Consider the following 6,881-nt stretch of genomic DNA (forward strand, 5'->3'; position numbering starts at 1 on the left):
CATCTTCTATAGAAATTATTTGGATAAGTAATCATATGGATATCACTTCCACGGGCTTTCTGACTGTATGACACCCCCCTCTCTCCTCATGGAATATAAGCTAGGATTGGTATAAACTCCAAGTCGTGTAATTGTGGGTGGATCATGTATGCCATGCGGCTCCATGTGACTACCATGGGGCCAGTCACATATCTAGCCACTTCATCAAATTGGAGCATAAGAAATCCCCTTTTTCCACATCAATATGCCACCTCTACATGCCATGCGGCTCCATGTGACTACCATGGGGCCAGTCACATATCTAGCCACTTCATCAAATTGGAGCATAAGAAATCCCCTTTTTCCACATCAATATGCCACCTCTACATGCCATGTAACACCAAACTTTGCCACATCATTATTAATGGCATGGCATGCCACCTCCTTCATGGCCATGTCATACACTTTGACACATCATTACAAACATGTATCACTAGTCCATGTCATGAGATTACACGCCAACTTACCCATGTCACATCATCAAACCAAACTACAACAAACGAGTACCACATTACCAATTGCCATGTCAACATATCATGCATGAATACAATGGCATGTGAAGTGTTATGCCAAGCATAGCTTGCACATGTATGCATACATATGCATATATCATGTCAACAAGAGAATGTGTGTATATATGTATGGGTGATATCTAAGCTAATAGCTAATAGCATGTGTGTACGCATATGTAGATGTGATATCTCAATTCAAGCTAATAGCTTGAACTTGAGACCTCTTTTTGAAAACAAATATGTGCATCTCGTTGTTTTTTGCTCACCTTGAAACTCCAACCGGCAGGGGTAAACCCTTTTTCATTGGCATGTAAATTGGGTTTTCCCTTAAGACTAGTATTGCATGCATATCAATGCTTGCATCTAGTCTTCTAGTATCTTACCTTGGTGTAAACCTTCTTCTCATTCACATGTGAATTGGCTTTGCCCTTAAGACTAGTAATCTCATGCACATTGATGCTTGCATATATTCTTCTATACATAGGAATTATTATGTGTGCCATGTAGATTGTATACCAAATGCATTAGTTGATGGGAGATTCACACCATCATAGGCCATGCTAACATATCCTCCTTTTTAATGGACATGATTCTTTTGGTTCCATCTCTTATACATGTGTGCATAATTGCGTAAGTGATAGCTTATTTTTAATAATTCCTATAATTGAGGATTGGATAACCTTGCTTGGCCAAATTATCCCATGAATTACCTTCCCATGCCATGGGCACCATCCCCTCCCATTTTAGATGTTGGGCTCCAATTGGGTTTCTGATCGGGTATGTCATCCATGGCTTTTTTGTGTAGGCTTTAGGGTATATCCTTGTGGCTTGGTTGAATGAAGTAATCTCCAATATTTCTTTACACATCTATTTGGCTTCAACAAAGGACTGTCTTCATGCGTAGGCCCTTCAAGGTAAACATCCTTGTTGCTAAGTTGGATTTAGTAATCTCCAATAATTCTTTGCACTTAAACTTTGGCTTCAACAAAAGGATTATTTATTTGGATTATCTCTTCATATTTTGTTTGTGACAAGGCTTGGATAATGATTGTGTGGGATCTTGGATCATATCTTAAGGAGCTTTCTGTTGAGAGAATTCTATAATGGACTTACAATTGTTAGGACTCTACACTAGCTCCTTTAGGTCACAACACCCTACTCCTCTTGGTCACAAGGGTTAGTGGGAAAATCCAAATAAGGAGGAAAATAAAATATGTTACTATGTTGTTTTTTAGTGACATTATTGATGACAAGAGAGTTATGATTGAGGTCAAAAGGTCTTAATCTATTAGTTAGAGGTTAATTTTCCAGTGGGTATGTTAGTGGAGGCAAGAGAGTTAGGAGTGGGGTGAAAAGGTCTTAATCTAGTAGTTAGAGGGAAATTTACTGCTCGGTAGGTTAGTGGAGGCAAGAGAGTTAGGAGTGGGTTGAGAAGGTATTAATCTAGTAGTTAGAGGGAAATTTACTAGTGGGTATGTAAGTGGAGGTATATATCGTCTTCATGTGCCCCATCATTAGCCTTATTAAAAAAAGACTCTAATTAGGTCCATTCCCCTTGACCTATGAACCTTGACCTATGAATTGGAGGATACTTAGGGTAGGGTGGAGCTTCGTGAACGAGGCTCCGATGGGGGAAAGGGATGGGCGAATTGAGATTTTGAGTGCTAATGGTGCTCCAAGGCAAAATCATTAAATAGACATGTAAGCATGGCTATGTAATCATTAAGTAAAAATGTAAGCGGCTATTAGATTTTTATAAATATATTGGTATAACTTAATAATACCATGCGGGGTGTATTGTATGCTTTCATAAATTTTGAGGTATGAAAATGTGTCATAAGCCTCTAACCAGTCGTATGTTTAGAACCATCCTTGGAATTACTCACCCACCTCACACACCTCCCATGGCATGACTCTTGCATGGAAAATGTATTGTGTACCTCCTTGAATTTATTGATCGCCTAAAAAACAACTATTAAAGGTAAAGAAATTAAATATCTAAGGCAAATAAATTGACTTCTTTGCCTTATTGAGTTTAGTCCTTGCCCACTCATCACATACATCATTATACATTTTCTAGTCAACATCCAAGATGTATACTTGTCCTTTGTAGGTGCATATTCACTTAAACTTGATTCAAAGTGCTTGAGATAAATAATAATATCTTTCAATCTTAAGCCTCTTTACAACATCTTTCATTTCTACCTTCTTGTGAAGTGTTGTCCATCTTTAATTCTCCTTTAATTAAAATTTGTGCCCTAAGATTTTCTTAAGTATCATAAACAAATTACTCATTTCTAGACCCTCTAGACACTAGGATGAAGAGGTGCTCATAACTCCCACCTCGTCACCCTTTGTGGTCTTTTTTACTTTCCCTTTACTAGGTGACTGCTTTTTCATTGATTATCCCTAAAATGTCTCATTTTAGCCTTGACAGTTCACCACTACCACTGGCTATATACTATATGAGGTGCTCTTGATTCCAAAAGGATTAACATCACTATACCCAATCCAAGTCTTAAATGTCTAGGCTCTTCCTTGAAGCTTGGCCACATTTCCTCGATGTGCTCATCCATCTTCTATAGAAATTATTTGGACAAGTAATATGGATATCACTTCCGCAAGCCCACGGTGAGCTGAGGGTGTTGGAGGTGATCTCCTTCTTCAAGGTCCCTCGCTCCAAGAAGTGCCCATGCCTGCATGAATGGCCATCTCACAAGAGCGCAGTGTAAAGAAGACCATTGATCTGTAGCTATAGCCACTCGTGGAACGTGCCCAAGCAAGCCGTTGTCACGGGCGACTTCGAAGATTAGAACACCAACTACATGTAATGTAATCAAAGATATGATTTTCTTCCATCTCATTCTTCCTTTTGAGAATCATCCATATGGCGATGAATAAAGCATATCCTTCACAAGACTCACCACTCAATAATTTTGCTTTGTTAGATAATTCATCATAACCCTACCCCAGTAAGGCTTGTTGTCAAAGCAATCATAAATAATAGACGATATTGGACAATGAAATGTGAAATAATAGCTCAAAGATTCACGGCGGTCGTATGGCAAATCAAAGAAATGTGAGAGCAGTGCTCAAATTTTGAACCTACAAATTTTAGACTTTAATGCAAACCCATCTTTACATATGAAAGCAAGAAGGCCAAGGTATTCTCTAGTCCTTTAAATGCGGTCCAAGGTATTCTCAATAATGGTTGAAGAAACATGGGGTGAGTGCTAAAATTTCAAGCTTTTAGTGGACTCCAAAGCCCAAACCAAAATTTAAACACTTTCGAAAGGATTTCCATGTCAAGTTCTACGCCTTTGTAGGCCTTGAATTTTGAATTCCAAGGAAGGCTGGTTGAGGAATGTTTCACGACGACAAAATAGCCCCATATTATTATTATGATGAGTTGTCATTATTACTCACACAAATTTATTGATGCATGGCACGTAATGATTATTTATGATAAAAAATGGCAGTGATATTTTACGTGCACATTCTCACATGCGTTCAAGGGGTATCTGAATTTTTCATGAATAAAATGAACCCTTTTTCTTTATGGAATTACTGTTGTTTTTTTTCAAATGTGATTAAAAAAAACCCTTATGTAGCTGTATTTTTGTAAATTTGCCTATAAATAACCCCTTCATTTGAGCTCACATGGTATACTTACATATTTTTAGGTGAACCCCACACACCTTGATTGCACCCCAATCATTCGGACTCCCGTGGTTGGATTAGTGGTTGTTGGTGAAGACTCTCTAATTCCTCTATAATAAGGAGATTCCTTGATTAGATGGTCACATTTTACACAACTCAATCTTAGGTGTGTACTGACTTGAGTATTTTGTAAGTTCATTACATTGACTTTGTGAGGGCACTCAGCCACATGGTGAGGTCATTAGTAGTGATAGCATTGTAGTTGTGGGGCTCTCCTTATTGTGGCATTAATTTCCTTGCCCTTCCATTTCATTGCAGTCTTGAACATTGGCACTAGTGTTTTCCCTTACATTTAAAAAGACTCAGGGGGCTACCTCCGAAATGTCATTTAACTCCTCCATGCTTTGCCAACATTCCCATGCATATTCCCTTTTTTATGGCAACTCTTCAATGATCATATGTTTAATTGACATTATGTGAGGTTGTGGTGGTTGTGGTGGTAGGGTAGGTGGCAATATAGGCACTTTGGGTACTCTATACATTGTCCTTTCCTAGTTTTGCACATATGGGAAATTTTTCCCTAGAACATGCCCTTACCCAAGCTATATAGGTAAAGCTAAGTATTGCTGTGTAAGTAGAAGGAAACTAAGGTACTTGAGATACCTATAGTTGTTTTTTCTGATGTGGGTACCTACACATACTTGTATCATGGTTCCCAAGTTGCATACAATGCATGCAGTACATCAATGGGTGAGGCATCGATTAAGGACACTTAATTCTCGTGTGATTTTGTCGACAGATTTAGCACCATACCAACTCTCATTGGGGATATAGATGTTGGTGCATGGGCATATCCTTCACCTCCTTTAGCTTTATCTTATCTAGAAGCACACTACTTAACTCATCTAAGGTTATCATCTTTCCCAACTCTTGCTTCTTCAACCGTCTGGCAGGACGAGACTAGAGCTTCCTCAGTACCCAACATCCATGACGAGATTAGGCACGAGATCGTGTGCGGAGATGGCCGTGTTTAAGCAGCTGCTGAAGCGCCAGTGCGCTCCTTCGAACCTCCACAGTACATTACCTCGTACAACCAGGCGCGACGCAGTCCGCAGCTGCGTCTCAGCGCCGCCATTTAATGGGACGTTGCTGCCGCAGCAGTACAGAGAATGTAAGCGAGCTGTCGCTGTTTTTACGTGTAGAAAATTAGTTTGTTATTACAGTACTTATATAAGTGTGTCGAATACATCTGCTTGTTGTAAGCAGCCGCCCAGGCAGGACGAGGAAGCTGCAACCAAAGATCGATTGAGGGTGCTAACTACGTGGGCAAGCCCATTCAGCATGCGCGTGTTACTAGCGCTGCACGAAAAGGGGCTGGAATTCGAGTATGTGGAGGAGGTGCTGAGGAGCTTCAGCCCTGAGGTGATCACATCGAACCCCGTCCACAAGAAGATACCGGTCTTGATCCACAACGGCAAGGCCTTGGCCGAGTCTCGTATCATCGTAGAGTACATTGACGAGCAATGGCCAGCCTCCCATCCTGGTACGAGAGGCGATCTCATGCCGGCCTCAGCGTGGGTTCGCGCGCAGGCTCGATTTTGGTCCGACTTTGTGGATACTCAGGTGAATGATCAATATTTTGGCTGGCTGCGATCAATATGATGTGTGCGAGTACGAGTATGAATATATTATATATCTGTGTAGTGCTGCAGCAGCTGCTGCGTTGTGTAATTAAGGAATGCGTTGTGGTGGTACCGTGGCCGTGACATGCATCGCTGATCTGATCATAAATGCATGATGATGACACAGTTTTGCCCGGACGCCCACGACATCCTGGTGAGCGATGGAGAGAAGCAGCGCATAGCAATCGACAAGACCATCCGGCACTTGTTTCACATAGAGGGTGCCCTGAAAATGGCCCATGATGCAGGAGCACGGGGGCAGGGGCATCTTTTCCACGGCGATCACATGGGCCTCATGGATATCACTTTCGTGGGTTTTCTGCAGTGGCTGAGGGTGTTGGAGGTGATCTCCACCTTCAAGATCCCTGGCCCCAACAAGTGCCCATGCCTCCATGCATGGATGGAGGCCGTCTCACAAGAGCTCAGCGTAAAGAAGACCATTCCGAAGCTGCAGCCGCTCGTGGAACGTGCTCGTGGACCAACCACATGTAATTGTGTAATCAAATCCTCGTCTAAACCCTTTCTTTGAGCCTGATTGACACGTGAGCAATAACTTTAGAAAATAATGAGTTAAAAAAGCTCATTCATACTTTCAATAATAATATATGTGAGATTTCTTTCATCTTCAAAAGTTACCCATATACATCTGATGATTTCAAAACCAGACAAACTGCACAGTATTCAGTCCATTGAGAGATGAAAGGATGGACATGATGTAATAGCCCTTTTATAATATAATATATACTTTCCAAAAAAATAATACATGTGAGATTACATTTAATATATGTACATTATATGAAAGTGAGAAAGTTATCATAAAGTAATAATTAAAAGCCAAACACTCGCTTACACACATTAAAGAACTTAGTCCAATATTTTCACAATAATCTTTGGCATGTACAAAATTACAAGTAAAGCTTATCACTTGCTCATTAAGAATGTCCTCTCTCCAAGCTTTTCACAGGCTCTTATAACGAGTTTTGTTATG

General features: G+C 40.5%; 1 pseudogene across 1 annotated transcript; it reads left to right on the forward strand.

Annotated features, from left to right (window-relative positions):
- The first annotated feature begins 5,231 nt into the window (after positions 1 to 5,231).
- On the forward strand, positions 5,232 to 6,422 carry LOC147621752 (glutathione S-transferase U19 pseudogene; annotated as a pseudogene). Its single transcript, XR_015269594.1, has 2 exons — positions 5,232 to 5,834; positions 6,021 to 6,422. The product of XR_015269594.1 is annotated as a glutathione S-transferase U19 pseudogene (transcript).
- Positions 6,423 to 6,881: the final 459 nt, after the last annotated feature.

This window comes from Cibotium barometz, chromosome 29 (assembly GCF_041138505.1).
Source record: "Cibotium barometz isolate CiBa-2024 chromosome 29, ASM4113850v1, whole genome shotgun sequence".
NCBI lineage: Eukaryota > Viridiplantae > Streptophyta > Polypodiopsida > Cyatheales > Cibotiaceae > Cibotium > Cibotium barometz.